Source organism: Pelobates fuscus, chromosome 10 (genome assembly GCF_036172605.1).
Source record: "Pelobates fuscus isolate aPelFus1 chromosome 10, aPelFus1.pri, whole genome shotgun sequence".
NCBI classification, from domain to species: domain Eukaryota; kingdom Metazoa; phylum Chordata; class Amphibia; order Anura; family Pelobatidae; genus Pelobates; species Pelobates fuscus.
The window spans coordinates 43,413,315-43,429,209 of NC_086326.1; the positions used below are offsets into that span (position 1 = coordinate 43,413,315).

The window sequence follows — 15,895 nt, forward strand, 5'->3', positions numbered from 1 at the left end:
CCCCTTTGGCTTTTAAGTCCAAATTTTGATATTTAAAAAAATATATATATTTTATCCCACAATAATTAAACTTAAGTACAGAATAAACCCATTTATAGATATCTTTCAAACTTCCTTTTATGTATTTTTCACTAACGTCATGTCATATAGATACTAAATTATGAACCAGCATATTGATATATTACTGCAAATGTTATAATGGTATTAGAAATGTGAGCCTTCTTTTTATAGTAATAGTGCATTACATTTATGTATGTGCAAGTGCAGTAGCAATGTAGTTTATTCACCAAACACTGTACTGTAATAAATTGAAATTTGATTTAAAAAAAAAACCAGTGACTATAAGTTAGCCATTTTTTCCAAATGGGCCCTACTTTGCTATATTTTGTTGTATTTGGATTCCAATTCACTATAGTTCTGTGTCTAGTCATGAATAAGCACCATGTCAGTTTTAGTATATGTAAAAATGCAATTATTGGATGTGAAATTGTTACTTGGACTACTTATTAAAGTTTGACACTAGGGGGCGCACATTTTATATGCAATATGCTGTGTTGCCTAATCATAGTAAATGGAATGTTGAAACAGCCACTAAAGGTTGGAGTTTATTCAATCTATTTAACACAATTTTTATCGGGGCCCTGAATTAAGGAAACAAGGAGAAAAAAGTGGTTAGAATGTTACTTCTAGTATCCCTTTACACTAATTGCTGCTTTTATTGCAGCAAAGGAGACCTCCTGGTATGGGAAACCACCCCTGATTATTGCAGAGTTTCTAATTATTGGTGTATTGCTAGTGATAGTTTTTCAAATAAAACCAGGCCAGTTCATTTGGCTTAAAACCAAAGAGGAGAATGGGTGTCCGCCTTGAACATCTTGTGGGTTTTCCTCCATGGAGAGTCATTCACAGTTTATTTGTTTCCTGCCTTTTACATTTTACAGATTTCAATTAATTCAATTATTATACCCTTCAGATTGAAACGTTCCCAGGCCATCTTGCTCCGCACTCTGTATACGTGCTACACGTGTTAGATTTTAGGTTCAAAACAAGACCTATCCTTTTCTTTTGCGGTACCGTGTTTCCCCGGAAAATAAGACCGGGGGGTCTTATTTCAGAGAAAACGTGTGCTAGAAAGCAGGTCTATGTTTGGGGGAATTCCCCCAAACATAGACCTATTCACTAGGGCATGGAATCCTGCAAATTTATGTTCAGGGAAACTTTCCCGATCATAGATTAGCTTACTTGCTAACAGAATACTGCAAATCTATGTTCGGGGAAACTTCCCCGAATATAGATTAGTTCACTCGTGAATGGAATCTTGTGTATCTATGTTTGTGGAATTTTCCCCGAACTTAGATAAGCTTACTCGCTAATGGAATTCCACGAATCTATGTTTGGGGAAAATAGATTAGCGAACGACTAGGGCTTAATTTCAGGGTAGGGCTTATATTAGAGGCATCTCCTGAAAATAAGCTAGGGCTTATTTTCGGGAAACACGGTAGTTGATATAATTACTTATTAGACTGTATGAGAACCTATCAATTCACCCCTTGTATAAGAAAATGAAAGTGATAATGGGTTTAGCCAAACCCTGTGCAATGTTCCAGATTTTAATGGAAAATGTGATTCATTATATTAAAATATAGGTATTACAGTGTGTCGTTGTCCCCCAACTCTATAACTAGATTTCTCATTCTAAATAGTACGGATTCCACCTAATAAAGTAAATAAAATGCTAAGGTTACCCGCACATGTTACTTTGGTAGTGGCCATCTTTGAGGTCCATCACTATTTTTAAACCCTCAGTCACAGCTAACAGGTTGACTTCTTACCTGGGGTCCTTATGCTGGGTGCCACTTCCTGCCCCTTACCTTCTGGTCAGGAAAACTCTCTTGACCTATGCCTTGAAGTATCAGCTCATTGGCTGAGAACGTCAGCTCATCACTCAGTGTGCCACTTGTAAGAAGTCAAACAGTTTTGACTTAATATTGAATAAATATTATAATTTGCACTTGTAGCTCATATTTTGTACTCGTTTATTTCCCTTTGCCAGGTGGAGGATTACAGTGTTTCTCATGTTTGGGTGCTAATGACCGTGACTGCAATCGCCATGGTTCCATACAATGCCCGCGAGACTCTGATGCATGTGCAGTTGTCCGTGGACAGTCTAGTGAGTATGCCTTAGCTGGGGTGGAAATCAAACCCGCATCCACTTGCTTTATTTGAATTATAGGTGGTGGCACTGGTAGAGATATACTGTGTGTGTGTATATATCATTTAAATAGTTTTTGTTTGTTTTTCTGTGTGGAGTGTACGAGTGTACACACTGATCTGAGATCAGCTCATACCATAATTAAAACTAAACCATCACTAGTGATGTGTATGCCAAGTGACATGGAACACAGGCCCTGTAAACATCTAGATATATTGGCCTAATAAGGATTTTCTAAGAAATACCTAAAATTCATAGATTTTTTTTTTACTACCCCCTGAGCATCTACCTAATATTAAAATTTTTCTATCTACCAACTCTTATTGTCCAATACTCACACTCCACCCCACACACTATCTGAATACCGTCATTGTGTATAATATGTATGTTCTTTCAAAACAAAAACATGTAAACCATCACTTTGGTAAATTAAATTTGTGTTCTCTTTTCTGATGTTCTTTTTCCATGCAGCCGGAGTGATGAAGTCCTGCTCTTTTAAGTCGTTCTGTGACCGTGCTTTGCAGGATGCGTCAAAAACCCCCGGAGTCACTGTTAGTTGCTGCTTCTCTAACAACTGTAATAGTGGCAGTCAGGGATCCAGCAGCCAGCTCAATGCCAGCTATGCCCGTCTTCTTGCATCCCTTGCCATAGGTTTCTGTCTCCTGATCATCAGCTAATGCTCCTGCTGAGGTAGAACTTCCATAACATGTTACATATCAGTTGCAGATCTGTATATTGAACAGCTGACACTCCGACTGGACTATTGGTAGCTCCATACTCCAGAACATCAACGTACCCCAAAAGTGTGTTTTCAATGACCAAAGGTTCCAACTACCCATGTTAAGTGCTAACTGCAGAATATGCATATAATATACCCTATAAAACCGTATGTGTAACAAAACACAACAAATGCTGTTTGTATTAAAATTAAGAGCTCTATTTCTTGGTCTTTATTAAATTACCATGGAAAGCAAGATACATCATATCCCAATATTAACAAATCCTTCCTAACAGAAACAATAGCCATGTACATGTCTTGCTTACGTCCATATACAGTATCAGCAAGTACACAAATTATTTCACTGATGAATTGAGGCGATGATTCCACAATATTAAAAAAATATTTTAAAAGTTAATGTAATAAAATTGTGTTCAAACTTTAAATATGATGTCTGACTTTCATGAAAAATACTAAAGAAAAAAAATCCTCCAAACTTGTTAACTAAAGTGCACTGTGTATTTATGAACTTTATATATAGACAGAGAGGAACACCTTTATTATAGGAGGAATTCTTTGAATGGAGGGACAGATGAATTTGGATAGTAAAGATGGATAATTTCTCCCCAGTAGAGGAACTATTTGGGAGTACGCAGAAAGTTAATAAGCTTCCTCTTGGAGTCAACAGACCACAGAATTTGCCTGGTCTCCGGGGAAAACCATATGTGCGTTGGGAGATTTTTCTCAAAGTATTGTCTCGGAAAACTGGATAGTATACATCAATAGAATTCTGTCTGCTTCCCATGACCCTGACCCATACTCTGTGGACAAAGTGTTCCACAAAGATCTACAGCATGGGTGCTCAAAAGTTATATCCCTACATTTTTTAGAATGCCTTTTGAATGACAAAGCATTACGGAGGCTGTACTTTTAAAACATCTGGGGATCTACCTTTTGGACACCTCTGATCTAATGACGTATCTAATGACGTATGTCCCAGCAAATAGTGTCAAATAATGCTGGCTAATGGTGGAAAGAAAGATGGTAAAATTATGAATTTTTTTTTTCTGCCCTTTTTTCAACATAAAAAATGTTGTTTCCCCAAGTTTAGTTTCCTGTATTTATGTTTATTAGGATGGCATTGATTTGACTGAGCATATAAACTGTCACTCTCGACAAATCAATGCCATGTAAATCTGGGAGACACTGATACTTAAATTGATATTGCTAATGTGAAAGTGTAAAGTCTTCAATACGAGAAGTGAGGGACCAATTCTTTGAGCTCCTGGAGGTACCTTGGCTTGTGTCCAAATTGCTTGAAAATAATTTAAAACATAATCAGGTGCATACGACAAATGCCTGCTAGCTCAATAGTTACTATAAGAGGATTTAGTGGTAATGGTACTTAGGCTGCCCCTTAAAGGAAAACTGCACTGTCCAAATTAAAGAGAAAACAAAGCACTATTTAGTAGTTATATCTGCAATAAAAATATGCATGCATTTAATTATGTATTTTTTCATTGGGGGTATATCTGAAAATAGTTAACAAAAGATGCAGATTTCTTGTCTGTATCCAGGCAAGCATCCCACCCCCCTCCCAATGCAGCTCTATGAGAAGTATTTGCAAGGCAGGTGCTCTGGGCAATTGCTGCTCTTGAGTTTAGCTCCACGGAGCTAAGCAACCAGGAAGTAATCGGCCCAGTTGTCTGATTGACAGCCAGGGGGTGTAACACGGTTAATTGATAAAAGTGTCAATTTCTATTGAAATCTGCACTTTTTGTAAAATGAAAAAAAAGAGGTCACTCTTCACACATAAAGCACTTCAGCAAGCCAAACTGCTTTAGACATTTGGAGTGTCCCTTTAAGACTGCCACCGTAAGTGAGCCGAATCAAGTGTAGGGCGGCTTACCTGTGTGAGGTGCAGGCGGAAGTGATGAGGGTAGGGGATTTTCACAAGGTAGGGAAATGTGATTGAACACAGGAACAACAGCAGGATTCAGCTAAGCTGAATCAATGTAGCTCCTTCTGTACAATCTTCATTAACCCTTTTGGTAAATGGCAGCAGCAATTCAACATGGCCACATCCCACTGGGCTCTATCGCTTGCACTCTTCCATCCATAGCAGATTTTTAGTGATATGATGCAGATGGATGACGCACTGTCCAGGAGATCATTCCACCATATTAACTTCACAGTTATGTGTTGTTTACAGTGTAAGTCAACCAAATGGATAGTCATACCTTCCCAACATTTCAAATGGACAAAGACGGACACTTTAATTTAGGGGTGTGGACAGTGGTGGGGCTTTTTTAGATGACTTACTAATAATTAATTCAACTAAAATGTTGAACAATATATCTTATGTGCACAGACTGATTTCGAAACACTTTTATTTTATGAAGTATTATTGATGTAGAGCTCTGTAATATACTCGTATACACCAACAATATTGAGCTCTTAGAAAAGAGGGACAGAGGGATTTGGGCCCGAAATAGGGGCACTTGGGGGTATGGGTATTGCAGAATACTGACAGCAAAATAAATCCAATCACTGTTCATTGGTTATCAATTCCAGTGTCTCATAATGCAGATGACTTTCTCTTTAAAATGTGGATTCAACGAGTCACATGTCCATTCTGTATTCTTGCAAAATTGCAGGACGACAGTGAATCACTAGATGTGCAAGTACACATGCTTTTAATTTTTCACAATATCCTTTGCTATTGCTCCAAATACCACAATGCAGAATTATTTCTTCCTTCAGAAAAAAACAACCAAAAAACAAGGTTGTCATATCCTTGGGACTATGTTACATAAAACAGAGTTATGCAAGAGAATTAGCTTGATTCTGATAGACATACAAAATCCAGGGCTGTTACTAAATGGAGGAAAACCGGTGCATGGTTTTAACGTGATCCAGTGATTGTTAGGGTTTTTATTTATTATTATTATAGTTTATCTACAATTACTCGAAAGAATCTTCACAACGCCTGGTTTCAGTAGCAAATGAGCTCACCCAGGAACTGTCTCCAAAAACTCCCTTGGCATTCACCAGACTTGTACTTTCACCACAATACATCCTCCCGGTAGCACTGACCTGGCCTGACTTGACAGTAGTTGTTGAGTTTGAAGCCTCAGAAGATGGTTCTGATGTTGTCTTACCAGGCAGACTCAAAGAAGGTTATTCACTAAAGTGAGAATTCAAAGTGAATTTCAAAGTTTAGGCCAACGTATCCAGACTGGCAGCATAGCTGACATAGAGCATTTTTCCAATATGGTTATTTTGACCATAAATTTTAAATTCACTTTGAATTCTCACTTTATTGAATAACCCTAATAGTCAGGCCATTTTTGTCCCTGTTTGTTCATCTCTTTCCACCAGTTAAAGTAAGTATGACACAAGGAACCCCATTCTCCTGGCAATCAAAATAACTGCGCGAGAATAGAAGAACCTCCTAGAATGGATAGAGTTCAAATAATAATCATAGCTTACAAGAACGTGCTGTACCCAGAACCTGCACTTTACGGTCAACAGGTGAAATGTTCTATGTTCTCTACCTGGATCTGTTACAATGTCACCAACAAGCCTGGATCCAAAACAGAAGACAAGACCACCCGGTTCGCTCCCAACCATAGTTCTTCCTTACTTTCTCACATCTTTAATTTCACAATTGCAGCCCGAGTTTTGGTATACATGTGTTGTACTAGCACATACAAAAAATATTGGCACATTCTCAAACTATATACAGTTAGGGTGGTGGGTCCTGGCATGTGAGCCTAGTTTTATTTTGAGTCATAATGCTTTGCTCTTTTTAATTTTTTTATTTCTCCATGCACCAACTTCTAGTTCAAACGGTGCCCTGTGTTTTCAGATCCGGGCCATCCGGCTCATATATTATACGAGCCCAGTTTGGTATTCCAGCTTTATCCTAAATCAATCTACGTTGGTTCCTGCTCCCAGGCCTCTGGCTGCCTGCAATATCTGCTATGTCATCAAAGCCACTGAGTTGATGCCTCACTGTCCAAAGGCTTGGCTTATACAAATAGACAGTATACAATGTTTATACTACATATCTGTCTAAATATAATATAATCTTTGCCGAAACTAACTAGAGGTGATATGATCAATGTATGATCTGATTCTCACTATTGTTGTGTGGGCAGGAAATCGGATGAAGTTGCTATGTGTGGAGTTCAATGATTCAGGATTATCATCTCTTCTATAATAAATTACCTATTAGGAGAAATCTCAAATGGTAATGAAGAATCCATAAAAGGAAGATGGAACATAAGGAACTACAATATATTTGTCGTGGATTACACCCCCTCCCAAAATTTACCACACCACAATGACACGCAGTCAAAGAGAAACATATACAGACACATGCATAGACACACTATTACATGCATAGTCAAAGACCTAAAGGTCCAACGCGTTTCGTTACTATTTGGAACTTCCTCAGGGACCAAATTATAAAAACTATTAAAACAAAATGTAACAATATGCCAAAAAGTAAATTTCAGGAGTTTGGTAGGCTGAAATTTTCATTTTGGCATATTGTTAAAATTAGTTTTAATTGTTTTTATAATTTGGTCCCTAAAGAAGTTCCAAATAGGAACGACGCGCGTAGGACCTGTAAGACAATTTGGTTTCTTTTATTTCCTTTTGCTTATATTGTCTTATTTTTTGTCAGTAAATTATTTATACTACTGAGCGGGATTTGGAGACCTGATTCCTGTTGGATGCAACTAGGAGGACGCAGGCAGGAGGTCCTGGCACCTCAAGTGTGATCGGCAAAGGTGCTTTTTGAGGTGCTCTAAATAACTTCATGGTCGTGAGTGCAATTCATTTAACAACGCGCTTATATGCTATCATACAGTACTGCACTATGTTTTGGTAATTTTATGTATCATATATAGAGTTTGTATTTTTGAGCTAATTTCATGACAAAGTTAACTTGAAGATGGGTGTCAGATATTTGGATAAAAGCCACAAAGGGCACAATTTCTGTGCTCACTATCTGGGATGGAGGTGGGCACACTTGCCAATGAAAACAACCTCTAAAAGAGGTCATTTAATAGTCCATACAATGAGTAGGATCTCCCTATAGTGGCCGGGAAGGCTGGCAGCTACCAATCAAGTCAGACTATCTACACAGCGCACCTAAATCCCTTTGTAAATCAGGGGTGTAAATCAAAGGTAGATTCCCACATGTGGTAGAACTACAACTCCCATGATGCTTCGCATGCCTTTAGAATGACAAAGCATTAAAGAAGCTGTAGTTTTAAAACATCTGGAGATCTACCTTTTTTGGGCACCTCTGCTGTAAATGGTCCTAGTGACCTGTCCTTCCATATACTGAAACCTGACTGGCAGATTTGAACTGATGGACAGATTTGATAATGTGAGACAGACCCACAGGACCAATTTTGCTGGGACAAGTTATGTCTCCAGAATAATATACGGCAGTTTACAAGTACCATAGTCTAGATATTTTTGCTGACAGGGATGTGATGTTCTGTTATATATTTAAACTAATACTACATTCTTTAAAAACATATTTCCTTGTGCCAGCTCATTATCTGATTAGAGATAAAGATCATTAAAATTAAAAGAACACTATATGTTAGGAATACAAATATGTATTCCTAACGCTATAGGGCCCTGGTCACCTAAACGGTGATTAGGGCTCCGTTTTGTGGCGAAAAAAGTGTTAATTAACCATTTATTTGCTTACCTTAATCCAGCGCCGGGCTCCCTCTCCTCCTCCATCGACGTCAGCTCCCGAGTGAAGCCGAATGCGCATGCGCGGCCGGAGGCGTGCGAGCATTCAAACCCGCCCATAGGAAAGCATTACTCAATGTTTTTCTATGGGGATCTTTTTTGAGGACGTGAAGCGTCAAATGAGTGCGATTTAGTGTAAATCGCGGAAGCAACTCTAGTGGCTGTCATGGAAACAGCCACTAGAGGCTGGATTAACCCTGAAGTGTAAACATAGCACTTTCTCTGAAACTGCTATGTTTACAGCGGTAGGGATAAAACTAGGAGGACCTGGCACCCAGACCACTTCATTGAGCTGAAGTGGTCTGGGTGCCTATAGTGGTCCTTTAACTACATCATTATATATCCATGGCCACCAAGCATGTATTAATGTGGTATTGTTTACCTAATTTCTGAAAGAGCCATTGTAAGCACCATAACCACTACAGCTCATTGTAGCGGCTGTGGTCCATTCAGTGATTCTCTGGCAGCCGCCCCTCTTATACTCTCTGAGCGAACACATTTTATCTCAAACTTCAAATTAAGTAATGCGTATCTGTTCATTTTAAAATGCCGCAATCATTTAAACTGTAATTTATTGGGTGAATAAAACTTTGTTTTCTCAGTGTGCATGTAATAAGCGTTTATTTAAAAAAAAAAAAAAAAAAAAAAAAAGGAATACTGTGGTGAAATGTGCTATATATGTCTGCTTGCTAATGAGTTTTACTGATTATACACTTGCAATTGATGTTACAGATTTTATATTTATGGTGTAGAGTTTGGAAGATACCAAGACTATTACAAGGGGGGGTGGGGGGAGGAGTCAGGGAATATATATAAGGATATGCTTTCTAATGGGGGGCGGAGTCAATGCAGCGATTACAATTTAGCATGGATAGTGGGAGATAGGTGTGTGATAGGTTGATTATATATGTTAGACATGGGTTGGCTGTGCCTGATGGGAGTGAGATGTATATAGTGTGTCTGAATGTGAGTGCTATACACTAAAGTGTGAATTGTTACAAACTAAAACTGAATTTCAGATTTAAAGCCAAATTACTGGAAGATGTAGATGTATGAAATCCACATTGAGTTCACTTCCTATGGCCAACATTTCACAGTTCTTTGAATAACCCTTTGCATGTGTATGTTGGGATAAATGTTATAGAAAACGACTGTAGACGGTATAAATCCCCTTAACGCTCACATCATGTGCTGACTCCATTATTCAGTTACAAGAGCCCAGGGGCACAGTTTTGGTGCATCATTATTATTGTTAAAATTATTAATACTATTATTATTATTATTATTATTATTAGTGTCTATGGGGTAATTCAGTCATAATTTTCAAGCAGGGTTTGTGACAAAGAGATAGGGAGAGGAAAGGGCTGACCATAACACAATGAGGTGTATTCACTGAACAGGTTACTGTAGATTAATGAGGAAAAAAAAATGTGACTTTTAGGCAAAATATGGCCGTCTAAACCTTGCAATCGCCTTGTTAATGATACACATTTTACAGTTTAGAGAATAAAAACCATGACGTTGCCAATGTTATGTAGGTGTTTGTAAATTCTGTCACTTGTGAATGTGTAGTGATACTGTTTTGTACAATATCGATATATTCACGATCTACCCTTGATATCAATGGGAAGACGTTGTTTAAATATCCTGTATTGCATATGATGTGATCTGTGTTATTCTCCCTAATGAAGGTATTGACTGGCACCAGAGAGTCACAGGCCCTTAACTTCAAGTCGGCGCTCGGATGTACATGTTGCAGCCTTCCCTAGACTAGAGTATGCTATATTATTTGCAGCCTCCGCCATTTTAGTTCAACCATCTGCCAGTCATGATATGGTTGAAGTATAGCTGAGAAGTAAGAATAATGCACTTCTTCCCACCTCGTTTCCTGACATAACATGTTTAATATAAAGTCTTCAGGAACTTTCAATGGCATTATATTCCCAAAGTACACAAGTCACTGTTATGTGTTTGTCTATAAGTAAATGCTTATCTAGATTTATATAATAACATATATTATTGCATATAGCCTGTTGGTTTAAATAATGCACCCAGTGGTGATCTCACACAGTATTATACTGTGTTTAATTAACAATGTTTTATGTTTGTTTGTTTTTTGATTGACAGCCACTGGATGTAGTCTTAGTCCTGCAATGTAATTATTGCAGTTTCTCTAAAACCGCAATGATTTACATTGCAAGAAGATGGGCAGGGACATTACACACAGACCACTTCAATGAGCTGAAGTGGTCTGGGTGCCTATAATGTCCCTTTAGTCAGGACTGATTTGTCAAAAACAATTGTGTCAGATATAATGAGATAATTTCATATATAGCTGACATGCTATTATTTATTGTTAATTAGAAGCCAGACTAGATTCTTTACAGTGATATATATATTTCACAACATTTATTTTGACCGTTGTTTTTTTTTTTTTATGTAGGCACCTTCCAATCACAGAGAGAGAATGAATCGTAAACAGGCTGGGATGACTAACCGCTGGCAACGGACCTATGACACAGGGGGTGATCTTTTAGGTCTCTCCCAGGCTGTCAAAACTATCGGGCCCAGCTTCAACATGAACATGAGGGACAACCTCACAGGTGAGATAGTAAGATCTAACATATATTTAAATGAACTGTTCCTTTCACCCATCTTAACAGCAATAGCCAATCCTGAAAACTCTCTGAAGCTACTTGCCAATTATGGGAACCAGATGGGGCAAAATCTTTGCAGATATCGTAACTAACGTGGAATCAAAGTTTTCTTAATTTTAAATAAAGGAGTTAAACTAAAGCACCACTTCTTTGGGCCACATATTAAAACTTTTGTCTAGCCTCTAACAAAGTCATCTCCAAGATATTGAAAATCTTCCCCTTTACTTAGAGACTCTGGAAGTGTATAGACGTCTATAAAGCAATAGATACCTTTTGTACTCATATAACATATCCAGAATAAAATAATGTTTAACAAAAATCTTGTGTTTTTTTTTTTTCCTTAAAAGCCCTTCCATTATTAGTACGTCATTAAAAAAAATCAGTCCCTTTTTGTATTGTGCAAGACAAGTGATGTCCACCTAAGACAATTGGCTCCGTTAATGTGGTAGGGTTACATATTAACACTTGTCTGCACAGCTCAACTCTTGTCCTTTATCTGAAATAAGGATACATAATAGCTGGATAGCAGAGTATTACATTTTACCAGTCCTTATGGTTGGTTATTATTATTGGTATTTATATAGCGCCAGCTTATTCCGCAAACGCTTTACAATTAGAGGGGAATTTACCAAATGAGACAATAACAAAATTTAACAGAAACAATAGGTAGTTGAGGACCCTGAGCTTACAGTCTAGCGGAGGTGAGGTATAAAAACACAATAGGAAGGGTATTGATGGAGACAGCAAATAGACATGGTGGGAAAGTGGCAGAACTGGAGGTGAGAGTGGAGCGTGGCTCTTTAGGAGAGAGCAAGAGGAAGGTTTGAGAGATAGAAGTTACTCTTGGAGGCCATAAGCAATCCTGAAAAGATGGGTTTTGAGGGACTTCTTAAATTATTGAAGACTAGGGTAGAGTCTGACAGGGGTAGGCAGGCTGTTCCAAAGGAAAGGAGCCGCCCGTGAGAAGTCTTGCAGGCGTAAATTTACAGTAAGGGTGCGAGCAGCAGACAGGAGAAGATCACCAATAGACCGCGTAGACCGAGAGGGGGCATACCTATGAATCAGTGAAGAAATGTAAGAGGGGCTAGAGTTGGTTAGAGCTTTATAAGTAAGGATTAATATTTTAAATTGACATCTGTAGGGGACAGGAAGCCAGTGTAAGGATCGACAGAGGGGTGAGGTGTGAGAGTAGAGACATTAGAGAAAAAATCACAGATTGTAAGGGGGCAGTACGGCTGCTGGGGACAGGGCCGCCACCAGAAATTTTGGGGGCCCTGACAAAGCACAAGGTCTGGGCCCCCCCTACCCCCCTGGCCGGCCTTCCCCCGCAATGAATGCATTGTGTGTTAGTGTAATGAATGCAGTGTGTGTGTCAGTGTAATGAATGCAGTGTGTGTGTCAGTGCAATGAATGCAGTGTGTGTGTCAGTGCAATGAATGCAGACTGTGTGTTAGTGTAATGAATGCAGTGTGTGTGTTAGTGCAATGAATGCAGTGTGTGTGTCAGTGTAATGAATGCAGTGTGTGTGTCAGTGTAATGAATGCAGAGTGTGTGTCAGCATAGTGAATGCAGAGTGTGTGTCAGCATAGTGAATGCAGAGTGTGTGTCAGTGTAGTGAATGCAGTGTGTGTGTCAGTGTAGTGAATGCAGTGTGTGTGTCAGTGTAGTGGATGCAGTGTGTCAGTGTAGTGAATGCAGAGTGTGTGTCAGTGTAGTGAATGCGTGTGTGTGTTAGTGTAATGAATGCAGTGTGTGTGTTAGTGTAGTGGATGCAGTGTGTGTGTTAGTGCAATGAATGCAGTGTGTGTGTCAGCATAGTGAATGCAGAGTGTGTGTCAGTGTAATGAATGTAGAGTGTGTGTCAGTGTAGTGAATGCAGTGTGTGTGTCAGTGTAGTGGATGCAGTGTGTCAGTGTAGTGAATGCAGTGTGTGTGTTAGTGTAATGAATGCAGTGTGTGTGTTAGTGTAGTGGATGCAGTGTGTGTGTTAGTGTTGTGGATGCAGTGTGTGTGTCAGTGTAGTGAATGCAGAGTGTGTGTCAGTGTAATGAATGCAGTGTGTGTGTTAGTGTAGTGGATGCAGTGTGTGTGTTAGTGTAGTGGATGCAGTGTGTGTGTTAGTGTAGTGGATGCAGTGTGTGTTAGTGTAGTGAATGCAGTGTGTGTGTTAGTGCAGTGGATGCAGAGTGTGTGTTAGTGCAGTGAATGCAGTGTGTGTTAATGCAGTGGATGCAGTGTGTGTGTTAGTGCAGTGAATGCAGTGTGTGTTAGTGCAGTGGATGCAGAGTGTGAGTTAGTGCAGTGGATGCAGAATGTGTGTTAGTGCAGTGGATGCAGTGTGTGTGTTAGTGCAGTGAATGCAGAGTGTGTGTTAGTGCAGTGAATGCAGTGTGTGTGTGTGTGTTTAGTAGTGTATGCATGTAAATGTAATAACTGTTATTCCCCCCCTCCCTGTTTCTTACCTGGTTCAGGGAAGGGGGAAGATTCCATGATCCCTGGTGGTCCGGTGGCATTGTGGGGCCCCCCGGCTCCCTATACTTACAGAGGGGGCCCAGCGGACTGCAGCTGTACTTTACAGCATTTCTCTCGCTCTCACTCCCGCGAGATGTGGTGTGCGCGCCACGCGGAGCGTTGCCATGGGTTAACGGCCACACGTCTCGCGGGATTTAGAGCGAGGGAAATGCTGTAAAGTACAGCTGCAGTCCGCTGGGCTCCCTCTGCAAGTATAGGGAGCCAGGGGCCCGCGGCTGCACCTATATATAGCGATCATCGCTATATATAGGTGCAGAGAGTAATTGTGGGGCCCCCCAGGACCGCCGGGCCCGTGACAACCGTCATGGTTGTCACCCCCCGATGGCGGCCCTGGCTGGGGAGACCAATTAGGAGAGAATTACAGTAATCCATGCTAGAGATTACTAGAGCATGGACAAGCTCCTTGGTAGCATATTGCGTAAGAAAGGGGCGTATGTGGGTAATGTTGGGCTAAACTGTATAGAAAGGCGAAATAGCTTGTCTGCAAACAGTAAGAACCGTCTGGAATGAGGATACAGAAGATGTTGGAACAAGCCAGGTTAGGGTTACCAGAAACAAGATAAACATTTCATAAAAGAAAAACAAAAGACAATATTCCCAAGTAATGTATTTTTGGGTAAAGAGAAACTACAACAGGTAAAAGACAGGTGTTTATATAGTTTGAACAAAGCATTATAACTACGTGCATACGTACTCTCTTGCATGAAAATCAACGGCACATGTACACAATTTAGGTCCCTGTAAAAAAAAAAAAATTAAAATCACTTTTGAATGTTCTGCCCAGCCCAGTGTATTTTCAGACTGATTTGAAAAATATATTATTTTATACAACATTTCGTGTTAGATTTCTTACCCTCTAGATTTTAGAATATTTAAAACAAAAATTGAGTTCCAAACTGGAAGGTCAGTCATTATTTGTAGGTCAGTAGATTTTATTGTTTGTTTTAAATATTGTTTTTGTGTTTCATGAAATAATCCATGCCATAAAGCACAATTTAAAATCTGAACTGGAATTTTGAAATTCTTCTGTTCTATAGGTTATGACTCCATTACACAAACTGCGATTGCTTCATCTTCTTGTCCACATGTTCCAACTGAAAGATCTGTGGAAAATGAAGACACCAGGGGACTGGTTGAAATTTTGCAGCTTTTCTTCCATCTTCAAACAATTATTCTATACATGTCCGCTAAGGTCTTTCTTTATTGTGGTGATTCTGTGAGCGTCCATGTATTGTGAAGGAATGTCGAGTGGAATTTAAAAGAAATTCCCTAATCACAGTTTAGTAATTTATTTTCTTTTCTTTTTTTCCAATATTTTATTATATTTTTAATATATATGACAAATTAAGAACGTATACAATATACATTTTCAACTCGGATACTGATTCTGAGCCATGTTTATATGAGCAAACACACAAAATCAACCAATCTAATCCAAAGAAAAAAAATATAGCATACATCAGCCTAGGATAGGACATGGTGCAGTGAATTACATTGATTATATTGTTACAATGGTACCTGTCAAGAAGTGAGATAGGCTAGAAGATTGGGTCAGAGCATCTCCAAAATGGCGAGTCTTGTAGGGTGTTCCCGTTATGCAGTGGTTAATACCTACCAGAGGTGGTGCAAGGAAGTACAGCTAATAAACCTCATTGATGCATGTGGTGGGAGAAGGCTAGCACATTTGATCCATTAACATAGATTGTAGCTCAAATCCTGAAAAACTTAATGCTGACCATGATAGAAGGGTGTCAGAACGCACAGTGCATCACAGTTTTATGCATATGGAACTGTGTAACTGCAGACCGGTCAGAGTGCCCGTGATAACCACTTTCACCCACCAAAAGTGCCTTCAATTGGGACATTAGTGTCCGAACTGGACCATGGAGCAATGGAAGAAAGTTGCCTGGTCTTAAATTACGTTTTCCTTTGGCCTGGTGCGTGTGCATCATTTACCTGGGGAAAAGATGGCAGCAGGATGCACTATGGGAA

General features: G+C 39.3%; 1 long non-coding RNA gene across 1 annotated transcript; it reads left to right on the forward strand.

The window, feature by feature from the left end:
• The first annotated feature begins 9,552 nt into the window (after positions 1-9,552).
• Positions 9,553-15,023, forward strand: LOC134575647 (uncharacterized). The gene is made up of 4 exons (XR_010085713.1): positions 9,553-9,599; positions 10,406-10,569; positions 11,158-11,317; positions 14,941-15,023. It is a non-coding gene; the product is annotated as an uncharacterized LOC134575647 (long non-coding RNA).
• The last annotated feature ends 872 nt before the right edge of the window (positions 15,024-15,895 follow it).